We start from the raw sequence: 22,960 nt of genomic DNA on the forward strand, positions 1-22,960 counted from the left end.
TTTCCTTTCTGTTTCCCCTTTCTATAAGTGACACTGAGTTATTGGCTTTTGTAGAAAGCATGAGAACTGTTCGCTTATCTTGCCATGCCAGAAGCATCATTTTGTTGTTGCGGAGGCATTTTATTTCGTGCTTCCTTAGACGCAGAGTTCCTTTCTTGACGGCAGCTGGAAGGTTTTTGCGATTGGCCTGAATCGTTCCTGTGAGATGCATGCTCTGTTTCAACAGCTCATCAGCTAATGCAACACTTGTATAAAAACGGTCAGTGTACAAGTGATACCCTGATTGCCCTGCAGCATTTCTGATATTAGCTAGCAGCTGAAGAACTATTCTCTCAGAAAAATTCAAGTGTGGACAAATCAATGACTCAGTTGTTACAGCGCCAAAATAGGGTATCAAACTGCAGATATAACCATTTGATGAACCCGAAATTACATAAACTCTGAGTCCCCATTTTGTTGGTTTTTGAGGATTGTACGTATTGAATAATACACGACCCTTGAACGATACTGTGGATTCATCAGCAGCTAAATACTGATATGGTCGATAAATTTTGAGAAACGTGCCAGACAAGTAATTCAGTACATTTGTCACTTTACTCAGACGTGACTGAACTTCACTGTTGACATGTGTAGCACTCGTCGGCGACTAAAACAGTCTGGAAAGAAGTTGGATGATTGTAACCATTCTCTTGAAGAAAAAAAAAAAAAAAGGTCCTGCAAGTTCTTACACTTTTGTAATGCCATATTCAGTAGCACACCATGGAAGCGTTTCATTTCTTGCATGGTAACATTTCTCCAGTCCCACCATGTAGAATGTTGTGGAAGTGGCGTCACTTTACGTATTTTTGATGTAGCATACCTATTCGTTTCATCTGCTATTTGATGAAATACGTTATCTGTAAAAATTAATTGAAAGAATCCGACGGGCGATGACGGAACACAGCTACTTTCTGTTATAAAACCACACTGTGATTCGTCAAAAGGAACATCTGTGAAGTCAGTGTCAGTGTCGCTCCACATTCGCCACGAATCCTCTGCTGAATCACTAGAAACATGCACATTGTCACTGTTTTCTTCGTCATTGTCACTCGAATTGTTTTGAAATGAATCATTATCATAATCAAAATCATTTTCACTCTCGTTTTCACTTAGAGATTGCTCTAAAAGATCTAAAATCTCTTCCTCAGAAAGGACTGTACGTGAAGAACTAACCATTTCGAGCGAGTGGACTTGAACGTAGTAATTACAATCTTTGACTTAACACAGCTGGTACTGTTCGACACCGAGTTAGCACTAGTTCTCCTAGATGGCGGCACACTGCAGCAATAATGCTTAGTAGACTCAAAATACGTCTGAGAGCTTCGAAAAGTCGTGTCGAATGAGGCTCGACATCGGAGCGGAAAACAAATTTCGCGATGTTGAGTGGCACTCGACATTGGAGTGGAAAAGGCTAGTACCAATTGAGAAAGAAATTTCTGAGATGTATATTTGGAGCTAAACTTCGTATGAAGGTGAATGACTGATTTTGGGAAAAGAGAGAAGAATCGAAGAAGTCAAATGTGGTGTTACAGAAAGCGCTGCATATTAGCTGGAGTGATAAGATTTCAGGAGGTTCTTCGCAGAATTGGCGCGGAGAAGAACATGCGCAAAACATTGACAGGAAGAAGCGACAGTGCGATAGGACTTGTGTTAACACATCAAGAAACAGTTTACTTTATCGAGGGAGCTCTTGAGGACCAAAACTGTAAGAGAAGACGGCGCTTAGACTACATCCAACAAGTTTTGCTCTGAGTTGAAGGAATTGACACAAGAGAGGACTTCATAACGGGCTGTATGAAACCAGTAGGAAGACTAATGGACCAAAAGCTTTATAACTCTATGTATCTCCTGGATTTGTGTATTTTGTATATGTATGTAATAGTGTAAACAATGCTGCAACAAATAAAACGGTTAAAAGTATCAAATAATTTACTGAATACGATACACAGGGATAAATACAAAATGCGACACGCCCGGTTAACCAAACGCATTAAAGCGCTCGCGCCGGCCACATATTGAATCCGCATCGCGGATTAAAGGCGGGCGCCCGTGTGCTGGCCTGCCCGGATGTCTTCTTTATGCTGTTTTCCACGTCTACATAGACCTTGTTCAACCATGCAGTGTGAGAATCAGAAGAGAGATAAAGTAAACTGAAACCATTTGACAAAGTAATATTTTGGAGTACTTTTTTTAAATCTGTAGGGCGATGATGAATCTATTAGAAATACGTTAATAAACATCAGCCAATTTACAACACAAAATTCAACGCGAAAATTGAGCAAAGTTTATAAGATTTAGAGATAAATGTTGCTAGATTTTATTTGTATGTGAGTAGGCTATTGGAGAATTTTGCTCTACATCCTGAACCAATGTATGTTCAGCCTCACATATCCACAGAAGGAAAAAGGAACTCGTGAACAGATGCTCAACATAAGACAAATAATGGAAAAATCGCGCGAGTTCTGTGCTCCTGTTTTCATTTGCTTCCTTGACTATAGCCTTTGGCTATGTTGTCTGGGAAAAGTTGTGGCAGGTGCTTGCAGAGTCCGGTGTCCCATCCCACTTGACAGCATTGATCAAAAGTGTATACAATAATCACTTCGCAGTTGTAAAGACAAGTGCTGGCACGTCTGATTCCTTCAGAGTATCAAAAGGTGTGAGACAAGGTTGTGTCCAATCCCCACAACTGTACAACATCTACGCAGAACATGTCATTAGTAAAGCTCTTGATGGTTGGACCAAAGGCATCTCAACTGTTGGGAGAACTATCAACAACCTCCGTTTTGCTGACGACACTGCGCTTCTAGCCAACAGCGAAGATGAACTTGCTGAGCTACTAACAAGAAAGAAGGACATTAGTCTAGCATATGAATTATACATCAACCTCTGCAAGACCAAACTCATGATAATTGATCGAGAAGATCAGATCCAGCTCACAGGTCGATCAAAGCAACTGGAAGTCGTGCATTCCTTCATCTGTCTTGGGTCAACCATCTGCAGCATGGGAAGTTGTGAAGATGAGATAAGAAGACGGATCACGCTAGGGCCACTTGCTATGAGGAAGCTCACCAAGATCTGGCAGAGCAGAGCAATAACAAACAGCACAAAGATCCGGCTAGTTGAAACACTCGTGTTTTCTCTCTTCTTTTGTGGTTGCGAAACATGGACACTCCAGGCTCGAGACAAACAGCACATTGATGCGTTTAGCTTTGGTGCTGGCGTAGGATGCTACGTATAAAATGGACCGAAAGAAGAAAAAATGTGTCCATTATTGAACAACTCGATATTTCCAGACGCCTTTCTTTTCGAGTCACCGAAAAAATTCTACAATTCTTTGGCCATATTGTGAGAAGAGATGGAGAAAATCTAGAGAAAATAATCCTGCAAGGGAAGATCGAGGGCACGAGACCAAGAGGAAGATCAGCGAGCACATGGACAGATCACAACAAGAAGATCTCCGGTCTACCTCTTCAGCAGGCACTAAGAGAAGCTGGCAACCGTCCAGGATGGAGACTATTGGTTCATGGGGTCACGACGCTCAGTAATGAGCATACCGACTTATGATGATGATGATGAGGCTATTGTCAATCGTGCCATTATAAATATCAAATTGCACTAACATGAAAATTTACTGGAAATAGAAAAAAATGTTTTCACTGATACTGGAAAAATACCTCCTCACACATGGGAATCGACACATGAGATTGGAAACTTAAACGAAATGAAACGAGGTGTGGGAGTAATCCTGGATAGAACACTTGCAATGTCACAGCTCTAAACTTGCAAATGGGAATGAGGAGGAGAGAGGGAGGAGCACTTCGACACTTGCAAGGAAAGATATAGGTGTTCGTTTTTTCCTCGCACTATTCGGGGGGTAGACTAATAAAGAATTGTTGTGGACCTTCTGTCAAGCATTTAAGTGTGATTTTCAGGGTAGCCATGTAGACGTAGATGCAGATGTAGACACGTGCTGCCACAGTTACGGCTAACCATACTTACAAGCTGCATTCGAAAACAACATAAAATAAATAAGCGATCTGACCACAAAAGTGGTTGCACGAAATATGGAAACACCGCGAGAAATGGATGCTCGAACGTAAATGCAGATGCTACCCTAGCCTCCAGACTGCGCTGTTTTATTTGACCACGAATGACGCCTGTGCAATGTCCTAAATGCGTAGCAAGTGTCAGTCATACTCAGAATAGCGCTCTGTGCAGTTGTCAGTGCATTATATCGGAGCTTAGCGGCATCGAAATTGGACAAAATGTTGGTCTTCGTTTGGTGGATGCTTCCATAACCAAGATAGCCGAAGTGTTTGGTGTTTCAAGAGTCATAGTGTCATGTGCTAAGTCGCAATGTGGTCAAAAGTGTGTGTTGCGTGATCTTGACAGCCGGTCGTTGAAGAGGAATGTGACGAGAAATAAGATGATGACAGCTCCTAAAGTCACTACAGAACTATATATCGGAATCGCGAAACCAGTTGAAACCAAAACAATGCGGAGGGAGCTCCTTGAACAGGGAACTGCGGGGTGAGCTGGTTCAAATGGCTCTGAGCACCATGGGACTTAACTTCTGAGGTCATCAGTCCCCTAGGCCTTGGAACTACTTAAACCTAACAAACCTAAGGACATCACACACATCCATGCCCGAGGCAGGATTCGAACCTGCGACCGTAGCGGTCGCGCGGCTCCAGACTGTAGCGCCTAGAACCGCTCGGCCACTTCGGCCGGCCGGTTTGGTGATGATTTGGACAGCCATATCGTGGTATTCCATAGGCTGTATGGTTACTCTGAACAGTCACATTACTGCCACGGGTTATGTGTCCATTCCGGCTGATCAAATCCATCCTATGGTATAATGTTTGTTCCCCAATGGTGATGCTGTGTTCCAAGACGATAGGGCACCCATACACACAGCTCGCGTCGTCCAGGACTGATTTTGTGAGCACGAGAATGAGTTTTCCCATCTCCTCTGGCCACCACCCTCATCAAATTTCCATATTATTGAGCCTTTGTGTCTACTTTGAAGATAGGTGTGCGTGGTCGCTACCCACCACCTGAATTTTCAACTATATTGCAGCAATGGTGAAAACAGTTTCTAATTCTTGTTCAGAATTTAAGATCAAACGGGATAGCAGAGTACCTAAGACAGTTAACTCATATTCGGATGGAGGGGTTCAAATCCCAGTCTAGCCATTAGTTTTTGTGTTATGTGGCTTGCTTCTGTCGCTAGAGGCGAATATTTGCATCCAGGCTAATGCATATATCAGCTCCATCTATTTTAGAAGCCAACGGCCTTGCCGCAGTGGTAACACCGGTTCCCGTTAGATCACCGAAGTTAAGCGCTGTCGTGCTGGGCTAGCACCTGGATGGGTGACCATCCGGTCTGCCGAGAGCTCTCAGCCCTTGTGAGGCAAACTGAGGAGCTATTTGATTGAGAAGTAGCGGCTCCGGTCTCGTAAACTGACATACGGCCGGGAGAGCGGTGTGCTGAACACATGCCCGTCTATATCAGCAGCCAGTGACGCCTGTTGGCTGAGAATGACACGGCGGCCGGTCGAGACCGTTGGGCCTTTCAAGGCCTGTTTGGACAGAGTTTAGTTTAGTTTATCTATTTTAGAACCTATATCGTCAGGAAATTGAACTTCAGATTTCCTACTGCTTTTGAAGTATCACTTAGTTTAAATGACATGTGTTTAGTGTTGCAAATAAGTAATGAAATTTGGTGGCAGTTATGTAGGATATGATAGCATTCTCGGTCAAAGCGCAGCTAACTTATGAGACTACGGTATTCGTGCTGAGGAAGACCTTTCGAATCCCTGGTTTAGATGAAATTTTCAGTTCCGGAATTTCATCATTTACTCCATAGGGGATGCTTATACGCCAGGACTTAACTTACTTAAGCAACTCTTCAAAACACCCTGTAGACTGCTGGTAAAGGATGTGTTCGAGGATGAGACTCCGTGGCATGGAACAATTTGTTGTCCTCAGATACGTGGTGCATCTGCAGTATACGCCCAATTCACAATCCAGATTACTTGCGTTTTCTTCTTCACTTTCTGTACTCAATACATGTCAAATTTATTTTATTTAACTTTGTGACAGTAGTCAATTACCTGTCAGAAGGATGTCTTATCCGCCACCTGTCTTTGAATTGTGTGACCTTTGTTCTGTACGTGTAGTATTTTAACTGTTTCAGTATCGTATTTACCGTATTTTCTGAGGTGAAAAGTAGGAAGCATCCGAGGATTTGCCTAAATGAGAGTGAGAAACACCCTAAAAACCATACTCAGACTGGCCGGTGCAGTAGCTATAGTCGTATGTCCGCGGAGCGCGTTTGACCTGGGTCTGGCTCACATTTCCCTCTCGCAAACCAGAGCGCTGCACGTTACGCTATACGACCACGTCCTTTTATTGTCATGTTTCTCCCATAAAATACAGACGCCACATAACACTTGTCGCCAAATATTACGGCCTGTATGAAAATATAGGATAAAGATGTGAGATACTCAAGACATAAATTACTGAAGTGGCCTACTCTATATGTCTGGTTTTGATCCAGTTGATTTTGATGACGTGGGAATGTTTTAAGCTTTCGTCTTGGAGTTTCGGGTTGATAATGGGTAGCAATTAGCCTTTTTTCCACACGCTGCTACAAGACTGGTCTGCTCCCAAGGATCTACATCTATGTCTGTCCTCAACAAGCCACCATGCGGTGTGTAGTGAAGAGTATATGCTGTATCGTAAACATATTCCCCATTCCTATTCCATTAATCTTTCGTAGTATTTTTCCAATAAATCTGATTCTGGCATTTGCTTTCACACGTTTCACCTAAAATGACTCTGGAAAGAAACTACCGGATACGCTATGGTTGTGACTAAGTCACGTGTCTCATAGATGGTATAGTAAATCAACGATATTGATCATGTCTTTGTTTCACTGACTGATTCTACATAGCATCACATGTTTCACTTTTTGCCAAACTGCAGGTAACACGTAGCATTCGCATTCACTTAATGGTACCACGTAAGCATAAATAAAGAATTTACGAGTAACATCCACGTAACTATCACGTAAACTTTCGACAACGAATATAGTACGTGTGCATGAAGGATTCAACATGTGGTCATTATTTTAAGCCCAGCTTTGACGCTCATCTTTACCCAGAACATCTAGCATTCTGACCGCATTTATCTTGCTAGGAAGTACGGAAGTTTTACAGCAATAAATACTCCACAACCATTCATGGGCAGTCCAACATTACGTTATAAATTCCATACAGAAATCAGTATTCCATTGCTATTTATTTCCTGTTTCACGTACCAAGCATTGTTATTTTCAATGAGTGACAGTATTACAATATTGTTAATGCTTTCGTGGCCATTTGTTGATAACCTGCCTATTGGCTTCTGTCTGAAGTTCTTCGGCTGACATTTGTTTGATAATTTTCACCAGCACGAGTAGCTAGCATTTCAGAGCTTGACCACTAGTAATGGAGGGTGAGGCTTTGACAATGGCAACCACTTATACTGTCGAAACATTAGACAAATTAGCAAACAAACTTCGGCCCAAAATCCCGAGACAGAAGCCAACACGAAATTTGCCTGTGACAGTATTGCTGGTACTTTGTTCTGTTTCTTCAGTAATATTAATTTTATACAATGTATTTTTACAAGCAAAGGAACGAGACTTCTGACACAGTAGATTTACCTTCACCTTGACTCACCCTTAATGACTGAAAAAGATTTGAGGTATTGAATGTTTAACATACACTGCAACAGTTTAGGTAAAACCTAATTCACATTTCATATTTGAAAACACTTGGAGAGAAAGCCTGCAGTTGCTAAGGATCCACTTCTCTTATGATCGACAAACTTTTGTTGCTGTGATACATACACTGCGTAAGAAAAAAATGAAGCGCCCAGAAGCGGAGGAGGAAACGAAACGAAACTTTACGGGTTGAGAGGGTGTTGTTGCTTGTTGTTGTGGTCTTCAGTCCAGAGACCAGTTTGATGCATTTCTCCATGATACTTTATCCTGCGCAGGGTTCTTCATCTCGGAGTATCTATTGCAACCTACAGCCTTCTGAATCCTCTTAGTATATTCATGTCTTGGTCTCCCTCTACGACTTATACCGTCCACGCTTCCCTCCAATACTAAATTGGTGATCCCTTGATGCCTCGGAATGTGTCCTACCAATCGATCCCTCCTTCTAGTCAAGTTGTGTCACAAATTCCTCTTCTCCCCAATTCTACTCGGTACCTCCTCATTAGTTACGTGATCTACCCACCCAATCTTCTGCATTCTTCTGTAGCACCACATTTCGAAAGCTTCTACTGTCTTCTGTCAAAACTATATATCGTCCATGTTTCACTTCCATACAAGGCTGCACTCCATACAAATACTTTCCGAAAAGACTTCCTGACACTTAAATCTATACTCCATGTTAACGAATTTCTCTTCTTCAGAAACGCTTTCCTTGCTAGAGTCAGTCTACAATTTATATCCTCTCTAGTTCGATCATCATCAGTTATTTTGATCCCCTAATAGCAAAACTCAGCTACTACCTTAAGTGTCTCATTTCTTAATCTAATTCCCTCAGCGTCACCTGATTTAATTTGACTGCATTCTATTATCGTCGGTTTGCTTGTGTTGATTTTCATCTTATTACGGTCAACTGCCCTTCAAGGCCTTTGCTGCCTCTGACAGAATTACAATGTCTTTGGCTGACCTCAGAGTTTTCATTTCTTCTCCCTGGATTTTAATTCTTACTCCAAATTTTTCTTTTGTTCCCTTTATTGTTTGCTCAATATACAGGTTGAATAACATCGAGGATAGTCTACAACCCTGTCTCACATCCTTCTCAACCACTGCATCCCTTTCGTGCCCCTCGACTCTTATAACTGCCATCTGCTATCTGCACAAATTGTAAACAGCATTTCGCTCTCTGTATTTTACCGCTGCCACCTTCAGAATTTGAAACAGAGTATTACAGTCAACAATGTCAAAAGTTTTCTCTAGTCTACAAATGATAGGAACGTAGGTTTGCCTTTCCTTAATCTATCTTCTAAGAGAACTTGTAGAGTCAGTATTGCCTCGCGTGTTCCAACATTTCTACGGGATCCAAACTGATCTTCCCCGACGTCGGTTTCTGGCAGTTTTTCATTCGTCCGTAAAGAATTCGTGTTAGAATTTTGCAGCCGTGACTTATTAAACTAACAATTCGGTAATTTTCACACGTGTCAACACCTGCTTTCTTTGGGATTGGAATTACAATATTCGTCTTGAAATCTGAAGCTATTTCGCCTGCTTTATGTATCTTCCTCACCAGATTGTAGAGTTTTGTCATAACTGGCTCACCCAATGCTATCAGTAGCTCTAATAGAGTGATGTCTACTTCCGGGCCTTTGTTTTGACTTAGGTTTCTCAGTGCTCTGTCAAATTCTTCATGCAGTATCATATTTCCCATATCATCTTCTTCTACGTCCTTCATAATATTTCCCTCAAATACATCGCCCTTGAATAGATCCTCTATATACTCCTTCCACCTTTCAGCCTTCCCTTCCTTGCTCGGGACTGGTTTTCCATCTGAGCTCTTGACATTCATACCTTTCCTGCAAAGGTTCATTAATTTTACTGTAAGCAATATCTATCTTATCCCTAGTAATACATGCCTCTACATCCTTACATTTGTCCTCTAGCCATCCCTGCTTAGCCATGTTGCACTTCCTGTCAATCTCATTTTTGAGACGTTTGCACTCCTTTTCGCCTGCTTCATTTACTGCATTTTTATATTTTCTCCTTTCAAAAGTTAAATTCAATATCTTTTCTGATACCCACGGATTTCAACTAACCCTCGTCTTTTTACCTTCGTATGCTCTGCTGCCTTCACTATTTCACCTCTCAAAGCTACCCACTCTTCTTCTACTGTAGTTCTTTCTCCCGTTGTTGTCAATCGTTCCCTAATGCCCTCCCTGAAACTCTCTACAACCTCTGGTCTTTTAGTTTATTCAAATCTCGTCTCCTTAAATCTTACCTTTTTGCAGTTACTTCAGTTTTAATCTACAGTTCATAACCAATAAATTGTAGTTAGAGTCCACATTTGCCCCTAGAAATGTCTTACAGTTTAAAACCTGGTTCCTAAATCTCTGTCTGACCATTACATAATGTATCTGAAAACTTTCAGTGTCTCCAGGTCTCTTCCAACCTTCTTTCATCATTCTAAACCAAGTATTAGCTATGATTAAGTTGTACCCTGTGCAGAATTTTACCAGGTGGCTTCATCTTTCATTCCTTACTCCCAGTCCATATTCAATTACTACTTCTCCTTCTTTTCCTCTTCCTACTATTGAATTCCAGTCCCACATGATTTAAATTTTCGTCTTCCTTAACTATCTGAGTAATTTCTTTTGTCGTATCATACATTTCTTCTATCTCTTCATCATCTGCGGAGCTAGTTGGCATATAAACTTATACTACTGTGGTAGCCGTGGGCTTCGTGTCTATCTACGCTACAATAATGCGTTCGCTATTCTGCTGGTAGTAGTTTATCCGCACTCCTATTCTGTTACTCATTATTAAACCTACTTCTGCGTTACCCTTATTTGATTTTGTATTCATAAACCTTTATTAACCTGTCCAGAGTCTTGTAACTCCTGGCACCGAACTTCACTAACTCCCACTATAGCTAACGTTAACGTATGCATTTCCCCTTTAAATTTTATAATTTTCTTGCCCGATTACGCGATCTGACATCCGACGCTCCGATGCACAGACGCCAGTTTTCTTTCCACTGGCAACGACGTCCCCATGCGGAAATCCGAATGAGGGACTATTTTTTCTCCGGAATATGTTACCGCCGGTCGGAGTGGCCGTGCTGTTCTAGGCGTTGCAGTTTGGAACCGAGCGACCGCTGCGGTCGCAGGTTCGAATCCTGCCTCGGGCATGGATGCGTGTGATGTCGTTAGGTTAGTTAGGTTTCATTAGCTCTAAGTTCTAGGCGACTGATGACCTCAGAAGTTAAGTCGCATAGTGCTCAGAGCCATTTGAACCATCTTGAATATTTTACCCAGCAAGACGCCATCATCATTTATCGATACAGTAAAGCTGTATGCCCTCGGGAAAAATTAAGGCTGTAGTTTCCCTTGCTTTCAGCCGTTTTCGGTAGCAGCACAGCAAGGCCGTTTTGGTTAATGTTACAAGATCAGATCAGTCAATCATCCAGACTGTTGCCCTTGCAGCTACTGAAAAGGCTTCTGCCCCTCGTCAGAAACCACAGATTTGTCTGGCCTCTCAACAGATACCCCTCCGTTGTGGTTGCACCTACGGTACTGCTATCTGCATCGTTGAGAAACACAAGGCTCCCCACCAACGACGAGGTCCATGGTTCATGGGGGGGGGGTAAGTGATGTTGTTTCAGTGATTACAAATTCGAGTCAAATTTACAAAGATCTTGACATTATGAGTCCATTTATCTATATGACGTTACGTCCGGTGTGGCCTGGTTGCCGTCACTGATCTGGTTGGGAAGGTTATTATAAAGCCATTGTTTCCTCACCTAAGGCAAAGTAGCCCACGACTGCTGTAACTGGTCCTTGATATTGCCAATACTGGCAGTAGGACGGAGATGACGTCTGAATTGGTCAGCCTCATGTTCTATTGGGTTAAGATCTGCGGATCTCCCTGGCCATGCAAATACTTCAACATAATACAGTTCATACACGTTCTGCATGTGGACGAGCACTGTCCTGTTGAAAAATGGCACCACGTTACGGTTGTGTTAGAGGTAACACACGAGGAGGCAGGAACTCCGTGACAGTTGGTTGTCCCATCAGAGTTCCCTCAATTACTACCAGCTGCGGCCTGAAGTATTACTTGCCAGGAGTAAGACGACCCTGATTCTCCAAAATATTTGAAGAATAGGATGCCTCTCCAGGTCGCCACCATATTAATCGACGATGGCCGTCCAGGATAGTACAGAAGTCCGCAGCTCGTGGTCGTGCGGTAGCGTTCTCGCTTCCCGCGCTCGGGTTCCCGGCTTCGATTCCCGGCGGGGTCAGGGATTTTCTCTGCCTCGTGATGACTGGGTGTTGTGTGACGTCCTTAGGTTAGTTAGGTTTAAGTAGTTCTAAGTTCTAGGGGACTCATGACCATAGATGTTAAGTCCCATAGTGCTCAGAGCCATTTTGATAGTACAGAAGCGTGTTTCGTTGTGTGAAACTGACGCCACTCGTCAGCGGTTCCTGCTTCCTGGTCACGCTCCCTCTCCAAACACAGTCCTTTGTGTTGTGCTGTTAACAACTTAAAATACACGGGACGGTAATTCCTTTGTCCGGCTGTTGCTAGTCTCCGACCAGTAATGCGGGATTACACAGCTGGTACAGGGAACGGATTCCGTTACTTGTTTCGGATGTCAAGTGCAGATGTGAAGGGATCGTTATGAACCTTGTGCACAATAAGGTGGTCCTCCGTTTTGGTGGTCAGACATGATAGGCTGGAATCTTGGGCATGAGTATGCTGCTCCCATGTTCCATGCTGCCCAACATCGGGGCATGTCTCATCTGAATGTCCCACAAATCAGGATACTGCAAGATCCGAGCTGCATGCCAGATGGAGACTCGCAGTGAGGTCTCTTGTTAACTCTGTCATTTGCTGACATTGCTGTCTCATACGAATACGCAAATCTCCGTTTGATCCCGTCAGACACTCAACATCTGAGTGTGTTGAAGCCACTTATATACCCTGTCAGGTCTCGTAACAACATTAAACACTAACAACACTAATGCACCCATGTGGTCGCTCTACTTGTCACAGCGGTCATCTACAGACCTGACGATGGTGTGAGCACGACGAGGTTTCGTCGACATCCGACCACGTACACTGGGTCCTTTTCTTTTTGTCAGGCAAATTACGTGCATCACAAAATTGCTTATGGATCCTAAAGCATCTGTCATGGTACAACGCTAACACGCAATTATCAATCTTATTTAGGATCCACATTAAAATTCCTCTTCACATACACAAACACACATTAATGTACAGTAGTTACCTACAGACAGTGAGAACTTCCAGACAATACAGCTTGCTCTGACAAAATTTTTAAATCAGTCCCCACATGCATACAAAACCAGTCCAGTAGAAAAATAATCCACCAGCCAGCCTTTGACTTGTGAGATACGCATACTCAAGATATGCACACTGCAGTGCCCTTGAGATGTTGGCGTACGAGTAATCACCACCTGCCACATATACAGTTGGGGAAATTACTTAAACAGATCCCGTCCCTCAAACAAAATGCTCTCAAGCCGTGGCTTTTTTTCACGCCCTAGATCTCGGTCATAGCCTTTTCTGGTTACAACTCGGAGATGAGAAGCAGAGGGTGGAGAGAAGTATGTAAACACCAAAAACACAATACATTACCGTGGATAAAATGGTGTAGGAAACGGCTGACGTTCAAAACAGCTTCCAGTCGTCTCGGAATGGGTAAGTACAAGTCTTGTATGGTTTAAAGCGAGTCTTACATTATTCTTCCTGAAAAGTAGTGGCAAGTTGAGGTAGCGATGATAGAGATGAATAGCGATGACGCACACTTCTCTCCAAAGCAGACCACAAACGCTCAATAGTACTGAGATCTGGTAACTCTGGTGGCCAGAGGAGATGCGAAAATTCATCCACGTCCTCACAAAACCAGTCGTAGACCATCCGAACCGTGTGAAATGGGACCCTGTCGTTTTATAACTCAGCATCTCACTTGGGGAAAAAACATTGTACCTTGGGATGAACCTGATTACCCAAAATAGTCACGTAGTCCTTGACAGTAATGTGACTTTGCAGCGCCGGCCGCGGTGGTCTAGCGGTTCTAGGCGCTCAGTCCGGAACCGCGCGGCTGCTACGGTTGCAGGTTCGAATCCTGCCTCGGGCATGGATGTGTGTGATGTCCTTAGGTTAGTTAGGTTTAAGTAGTTCTAAGTTCTAGGGGACTGATGACCACAGATGTTTAGTCCCATAGTTCTCAGAGCCATTTGAACCATTTTTTTTTGACTTTGCAGACTAACGATGGGGCCCACGGCATACCATGATACATCTGGACAAGTTACCACCGAACATCTACCATGTTTGACTCTTGGGACGTAAACTCGGCAAGAAGTTGGAAACAGTGAGAGACAAGACTCATCCGAGCAAATTACTTCCTTCCGTTATATCATAGTCCGGGTTTTATGACTTCGTTTCTGGATTCTGGCGGCACACCTGGTCTTTCAAGTGTCCCCACAGAAAGAAGTCACAGGGGTTCATGTCTGGCGAATAGGGAGGCCAATCCACGCCGCCTCCTGTATGTTTCGGATAGCCCAAAGCAATCACACGATCATCGAAATATTCATTCAGGAAATTAAAGACGTCGGTCGTGCGATGTGGCCGGGCACCATCTTGCATAAACCACGAGGTGTTCGCAGTGTCGTCTAAGGCAGTTTGTACCGCCACAAATTTACGAAGAATGTCCAGATAGCGTGATGCAGTAATCGTTTCGGCTCTGAAAAATGGGCCAATGATTCCTTTGGAAGAAATGGCGGCCCAGACCAGTACTTTTTGAGGATGCAGGGACGATGGGACTGCAACATGGGGCTTTTCGGTTCCCCATATGCGCCAGTTCTGTTTATTGACGAAGCCGTCCAGGTAAAAATAAGCTTCGTCAGTAAAACAAATGCTGCCCACATGCATATCGCCGTCATCAGTCCTGTGCAATACATCGTTAGCGAATGTCTCTCGTGCAGCAATGGTAGCGACGCTGAGGGGTTGCCACGTTTGAATTTTGTATGGATAGAGGTGTAAACTCTGGCGCATGAGACGATACGTGGACGTTGGCGTCATTTGGACCGCAGCTGCAACACGGCGAACGGAAACCCGAGGCCGCTGTTGGATCACCTGCTGCACTAGCTGCGCGTTGCCCTCTGTGGTTGCCGTACGCGGTCGCCCTACCTTTCCAGCACGTTCATCCGTCACGTTCCCAGTCCGTTGAAATTTTTCAAACAGATCCTTTATTGTATCGCTTTTCGGTCCTTTGGTTACATTAAAACTCCGTTGAAAACTTCGTCTTGTTGCAACAACACTGTGTTCTAGGCGGTGGAATTCCAACACGAGAAAAATCCTCTGTTCTAAGGAATAAACCAAGTTGTCCACAGTACACTTGCACGTTGTGAACAGCACACGCTTACGACGTACAGAATGGCGCACCCACAGACTGCGTTGTCTTCTATATCGTTCACATCACTTGCAGTGCCATCTGTTGTTGAAAATTGTAACTACTGTAATTTAGAAAGTTTGTCCGCCTGAAAATGTACTGTTGTCCCAAGCATATTGCAACAAACGGTGTATTTCTATCGCTGCTCGTTTAGTTTTTATTGCCGTTTCAAATATACCGGTCATTTTTGAAACACCCTGTAGTTGCTCAACAGATACAGAAAGTGCTGATTTTAATTGAGATAGTGGCTCTTGGTGTGGCTTGCTGATTTTGAGAGCTGGGCTGATACGATTTGGTCTCCGTTAAGTTCATTGTTTGGATCTTGTAAGTCAAAATCCTTTTGTACTGCTAAATCATTCTCTCTAAGTGTATGGTTCTTGCATGGGAAGAGTCACGTTTTCCAGAGACCGTTTACAGCATTTTCTATAGTTATTGCTCTCAAGCAGGCCGCTCCAAATAATCTCGTAATCAAACGTGAGATTAGAGCTTTGCCAGGGTTATTTTCCCAAAGGTTCCTACTTCTTGGGCATAGTGGGTTTTATATGATCGCATAAATTCCATACCAGGGGCTCTATTTTAAGCATGGGATGGGGTGCTAAACAGATGATGTAGACACGGGTCCCTCTTGCTTTGACAATCACAAAAATGTGATCTAATGCCCGTCAAGCATTAGCACAACACGGTCATCACTGGGTGGCTTTACTAAGTTCACAAAAATGTCAAATGTTCACAAAAGTGTCAGATCACTCAGTAAAAACATGATTCTGAATCCAACTACCAGAGTGGCCTAATATGATGTACCGTATCCTAATATGCAATAATGTTGGTTGTTAAGATACCTATGTATGGAATAAGCCATATTGCGCTAGAAAACTAGCGTAATAGGTACGCTGCTCTGTTTGAAGGACATTTCATTCTACTGAACGGAAGAGTACTTTGTGAAGAATAAAATCATGTGAAATTGTTGCAACAGCTACTCAACTTCAGATATTAAAAACTTACGAGCACATACACTCAAAAAACTTGAAATTCGATACTTAAAATCGAGGAATGTCGACAACGTCCAGCTTCGTGATGATCTTGTTGTCTCTGCTGTGCGCCTCAAACGCTATGAAAGCTAAGCTCTGGTACTTCCCAACCCAGCTGAACGCTTACTATATTCAGTGTCTAGCTGTCTCACACTCGCGAGCACTTCCATAATAGGCACGTGTATACTTTATTCAATATCAACTTCAATAAGAACATAAATCGTCATTTTCTCAAATTAAATTCTTATTGAAGTGAGGCAAAGTGTAGTGAATTCCGTCATTTGACGTCTGCAGTTTCATACCGGCAGACTATCGAAATTATTTCTGTTTTCTTTGAAAATTACAGAAAAAACTAACTATAATTACTGTTGAAAAAGCATATTCTATAGTTGTCCTGTCATTTGGAAAATCGTGTGTTTTCGATTACACAATAAATCACAAAAATCTAAAGGGTATAAATTTAACTAAGCACTTAGGGATTGCAATTACGAATGACCTAAACTGGAACGATCACATAAATAATGCTGTGGGGAAACCAAGTGCTTAGAAAGTGCAAAAGGTCTATCAAAGAGACTGCTTATGCTACACTCGACCGTCCTCTTCTAGAGTACTGCTGTGCGATAAGGGACCTACATCAGATGGGACCGACGGACGACATCGGAAAGAAACAAAGGTGGACGGCGTGTTATGTATTATCGAGAAATAGGGGAGAGAGTGGCCAGACATATGAAATGGGGCGGCAATCATTAAAAAAAGGGGCGAGGGTTCATTGCAACACGATCTTCTCTGGGAATTTCAATCACCAACTTTGTCCTAAAAGTGAGAAAATAATTGGCCCCCACCTACACAGGGAGGAATGATCAGCATAATAAACTAAGAGAAATCAAAGCTCACACAGAAAGATTTAAATGCTCGTTTTTCCCGCGGCAAGACTTGAACGATAGAGAAAAACTTGAAGTTGGTTCGATGAATCGTTTGCCAGGCACTTAACTGTAAATTGCAAAGTAATCATGCAGCTGGAGATGAAAATTTGTGCCGAGGCGGGACTCGAACTCGGATTTCCCGCATTATGTGAGTGGTCCCTTTAACCGCCTCTACGATCCAAGCACACCTCCAGGACCGACCCAGACTTCCATACGTTCTAGTGTCTACGTCTCATAGTGCTCACATACACACGGTGAGGTTCCCACACAGAGAGAGGCAACGTTTTGCTCATAAGACTGGCTTGCTTCAGAATGAAATACGGAAGGGTAGTGTCCGTATTTTACGATGACTGTTTAGTTCGATGAAATGTTTCTTCGGACATGAATGCATACTTACATGTCTGAAAGAATACTGCAGCGAACTATACAGACACTGCAAAACACAAACATTGCTCTGTTGCCTAATTATTTTAGAAATTAAGAATGACAGGGAATTCTGGTGTTCCAGAACAAAAGGATTGCTGTTAAGCTTGGCACATACATTTGAGTGAATAGTTTGAAAAAAAAACACGTATATCATTACCAGGCTAATTCGTGCTAAAGAATTGAATGATTATTTGATTAGTTACTCTCTCTCACATTTGAAAAATCAACTTCGTAAAAGATGAATTTTTGCTAGAAGTCTGATTAATCTAAAATCACTTTCTCCGCAAAACAAGAATATTCTCTCACTCTTACAAAATGAATACCCTTAAAGTAACTTGAATTTTACTTAAAATTTTGCGAATTTTTTGCTAGAGTTTTTTAGCTCATACTAAAACAGTTGTCTTTCAGGCTACAAATAATATGTACCAGCGTTTTATTCATCAAGACAAAGAATCTATCTGCCTTGACAGAGGCACAAAATATATTGATCATATGGCAGAAACGAACGCTGGTTTAGCGTATGACGACCAGGTATTTTGAGTGTGAGCTAACGATAACAGCTTCTTCGGAGTACATCTAGTGCTGCTAGTCAAACTGCCACACATTCGCTGTCGCTGTCGACATCCTATGCTTCTGTTTGTAATGTTTGACTGGTATTAATTTCTAATGTTGCGTATACTACTTTTCACTGGTATTATATGGTGCTGCCACTATAACCCAACATGTGCAGTAAGGAGCTAAAGTGTTGCAGCAATTTGTGACGTTTCTGTACACTCTGAGAGTTACCGATGTGGGTTTTGTTTTGTCGATTGTACAGGTGGGGGGGGGGGGGGGGGGGAGTGGTGAGTTGTAAAACACATAGACCCAACCAAAGGGTTGCATGTTGCCAGGAAAACATTGCGTGTCAACACTGAAAAACTACGAGTTCCCTAAATTACTAAGTTTGAAACGACACAACAGATGGTTCAAATGGCTCTGAGGACAATGGGACTTAACATCTGAGGTCATCAGTCCCCTAGAACTTAGAAATACTTAAACCTAACTAACCTAAGGACATCACACACATCCATACCCGAAGCAGGATTCGAAACTGCGACCGTAGCGGTCTCGCGATTCCAGACTGAAGCGCCTAGAACCGCTCGGCCACACCAGCCGGCGCAGCATGATTACAAATTCCCTTTAAACGTGATGTCCTTGATCCGTGAACGGCTAGTTCAAAATGGTTCAAATGGCTCTGAGCACTATGGGACTCAACTGCTGAGGTCATTAGTCCCCTAGAACTTAGAACTAGTTAAACCTAACTAACCTAAGGACATCACAAACATCCATGCCCGAGGCAGGATTCGAACCTGCGACCGTAGCGGTCTTGCGGCTCCAGACTGCAGCGCCTTTAACCGCACGGCCACTTCGGCCGGCGAACGGCTAGTGTTCATCCCATTAATTGTTGGTCATCTTCTATTACGGTAGTGCCGCCTCCTTTTCTTATTCCATTTACGGGCGTCGCTAATTTCCTGCCTTACTTGCTGTTGAGTGGTAGCAGCAGCGCCTATCGAATGGTTCAAATGGCTCTGAGCACTATGGGACTCAACTGCTGAGGTCATTAGTCCCCTAGAACTTAGAACTAGTTAAACCTAACTAACCTAAGGACATCACACACATCCATGCCCGAGGCAGGATACGAACCTGCGACCGTAGCGGTCTCGCGGTTCCAGACTGCAGCGCCAGAACCGCGCGGCCACTTCGGCCGGCAGCGCCTATCGATAAACGCACTGTCGTACCTGTTGGTGTGTGGGATGCTGCTTGCGAGTGCTACAAACTACATCGCCCACCGATCTTGGACGTGAAAGTTGAGTCCTCACTTAACTTACTATCGATCCTCAACTGTTTACATTTCTTCGTTTGATCCTGGTTCTCGCTTTTGGGACACTCCCGCGAGCAACAACGTGTGTGTATTTAAGTCGGCTAAGATTCAGCCGACTTCCAGAGAAATTTAACTTAATTTATTCCCTGTTATAGAAGTTCACCAAGGGTGTCTTCTGCCATGTGGCCGTTAACGTTCCGGTTACCTACCCTGGTCGTTGAAGTAATTTTAGGCAGTGTATTTTCCTCGTCGTGTTGTTGCTGTCCAGCGCGGCGTGTAGTTCGACAGCTGAGGTGTTGTTGGTCGTTGTGGGCGCCAATATTCTGTGTGTCATGTATTGAAATCTTGTGGTCGTTTTGCTGGTTGCGCGGAGCGGAACTGATTTGGTTGATTGGTCGGTCGTCTGTCTGTCGGTTGGGTTGCCTCCAGATTAAGAAGTCTTCGGACAGGCTGCCTGTCTCACCTAAACGGACGTTAGTGTTACAATCCCAGGCCGACCCTTGGAAACATTTGAGCGCCGTTCCTTGTGTGTTATGTAGTAATTTCCCTGTTTGGATTTTAGTTATTTGGTTGATGTGTGGCTTTCAGCTGAGTATCAATATCTCTTAAATTAATGTTCTTGTCTTGCCCTTAAGGCATGAGATTGCTATTTTTTATTTTATATGAAATGTTTTAAGATACGGCCTTCTGCCCTTTAAAACTGAAACTCTTCTTCTAGGGCTTAAGCAGTTAAATTATTTATTGGTGAGCGGCCTTCAGCTGAGTTTTAATGTCTCTTAAAATTAATCTTCTTCTCTTGTCCTTAAGGCATAAGATTGTTATGCTTTTGAATGGGGCCTTCAGCCCAAATTGCTGGAATGTTTTAAGATAAGGCCTTCTGCCTTTTGATTGAAACTCCTCTTATTGCTTAATACGCAACCTCCAGCCTAGTTCCACTAAAATTAAATTGCTAAGGTCCTCAGCCGATTAGATTGAAGATTTAGAATATATTATTGGGTGGAACCTCCAGAAGAACCTTGTATTTCAATTTTGCTTAAGCCTTGTGTCTTGGATTTTGAATGTGGTCTGCAGCGGATCTAAAGTTAATCAAAGGAGGTCGATCAAAGTTTTGAGTGTTTTGAATCCTTGTTGTAATATTGTGTGTTGATAAATGAAGCTTGTATTTTGAGTGCAAGCCGGCCGCGGTGGTCTCGCGGTTCTAGGCGCGCAGTCCGGAACCGTGAGACTGCTACGGTCGCAGGTTCGAATCCTGCCTCGGGCATGGGTGTGTGTGTGATGTCCTTAGGTTAGTTAGGTTTAAGTAGTTCTAAGTTCTAGGGGACTTATGACCACAGCAGTTGAGTCCCATAGTGCTCAGAGCCATTTGAACCATTTTTTTTTTGAGTGCAACTGACAGGAACTCATTCTGACCCCTTTCCACAACCTATTCCGTTCTGTCCTGCTAGCTCAGGCATTTCGTTCCTTTGCTTCCGACAAGAGGTTATGTTGGGCCATAACAGGGACGGAAATGTCAGCATGTAGCAAATCGGTCACCAGTAATTCTTACTCTTGTATCTTTGTTTTAGTTACTGTAATGAACCAAACGTCATGTACTATCATGGGACACATAGACCATATTTTATTTGAGCTTGATATGTTAACTGTATTATTTCTGGATTGGGCTGACTGTGTTTCGAACTCGGATCTTCCTTTTCGTGGGACCGATCCCTTCGTGACGATCCATCATTTCTTTCTCTGCTGAAGATGCCAAACTCCTCAGTGTCTCCACGTAAGCACATGCCTGGTTTCGAATCTTCTTTTAGTACAAAACGTTTCATCGTGTCTTTTCAAGCCATAGTATGAGAACACCCAGCATTGTCAACAATAGTGACATGAGACGGTTTTGAATCCCAGTGAGACACTGAACACTTCGTCACATCATTTCAAGTTCGTATATGCCACTCCTAGCTACTGGTGAAAAAGAATTCGGCAGTGAACTTTGTTAGCGTGTAGTCAGTGACAATATGTGCGGATTTCGATTTCCATTCAGCACTGAACCCTTAATCACGCTATTTCTCGTTCAGACAAGCGTAAATCTCGCTACTGGTGAGTGAAACCTATATTTAACGTCCTTTTTCGCTATAATACAACGGCAATAGTTGCCAGGTTAAAATCCCGGGAAGACAAAAATACTTATTCATCTCGTCTTTTCAGGTCTAAACATCTCAATACAGCTAGAAGTATCTGATATCTAATATTTGACTGTGCTTAGTGAACATTCCGATTACATGCTGGGTTCGAATCCCAGACTAACACAAAACTGTACGTCACGTCATTTTAAGGTTGTTAGTGTGAATGAAATAATGTTTAACATCTTTCATGGTTAGTTAATGGGGACAGTAGTTGGTAGATAGGAGTCTAGGTCCACTACAAAGATTTTCATCACGTAATTTCAAGTTCAGATTTACTAACTGATAGTAATTAAAAAAAATTAGATGTATCACGTCTCTTTATGCCTTGCCAGCAACGAAGATCAGTCGTGTTCTACAGTCTCGGTAAGGCTTGAAAGCTTTACTTAGTTTAGTTGCCCATAGGGAATGACTCTGAATACAGATGCAGAACAAAACAGTTTGGTTATCTCTTATAAAGTTCAAATAAATGCACAAGTATCTGTTAATGATATCTTATGTCAGTTTGTGTTAGATAACAAGTGCAATAGGTGACTTTCGAACATAGTTCAACGAGCCATCATTATTCATTAACGAGGTTATGTAAACGACGTTTAATGGTGGCTGAGTTACGGGTACAAGTTGTCTCAGATACTAAGGAGAGTTGTAAAATTTTGGGTTTACGAACGCTATGGTCTGTCCCATCTCTAATAAGGTGTCCCTGGTATTTATAGTATCGTAGTATTAATTTACATCTGAATGTATTGTCATGCGGAGCAGTGTTTTGTAGTGGTTAACTGGGGTAACTATTCTCTATAGTCAAATGACTGTACTGAAAAGAGATTAGTGAATCTGCATGACAGTTACGTTTTGTGGACTGTATGCAAATTATGTGGATCGCAGTTCAGATTGTTGGTATACTTTAGAGCACGACAACACATGAACCAGCCAGCAGCAGTCTCTCTACCCATATTGTTAGCAGTGATGATGGCGATGATGATGATGATGATGTTGATGATGATAATGATGAGGTACATGAAACGTCTTTGATGTTTTCCGTCCTGCAGGGTACTGTAATACTTCACAACCCAACGCTCTGAAAAAAAAGTTCTCGGGAAGCCACGTCTTATTTTGCGGGACTTTTCCGTTATCAAAGACAAAGTAGATGGATAAGTGCGGTTTGTAAGTACTGTGATTCGCTCTGATGTGGGCGTTTCGTATAAATACTGACTCACAGTCAAGGACGCTGGCAAATTCTGAGGACCTGTAACACTTTAAGGGTGTGGGGAGTCTTAAAGGC

General features: G+C 42.9%; 1 protein-coding gene across 1 annotated transcript in view; it reads right to left on the reverse strand.

Moving 5' to 3' along the window:
* The window catches only part of LOC126251854 (potassium voltage-gated channel protein Shab), a 205,086-nt gene that overhangs the window by 26,424 nt on the left and 155,702 nt on the right, over window positions 1–22,960 (reverse strand). The gene's annotated exons all lie outside the window — the stretch shown is intronic.

This window comes from Schistocerca nitens, chromosome 4 (genome assembly GCF_023898315.1).
Source record: "Schistocerca nitens isolate TAMUIC-IGC-003100 chromosome 4, iqSchNite1.1, whole genome shotgun sequence".
Classification (NCBI taxonomy): domain Eukaryota; kingdom Metazoa; phylum Arthropoda; class Insecta; order Orthoptera; family Acrididae; genus Schistocerca; species Schistocerca nitens.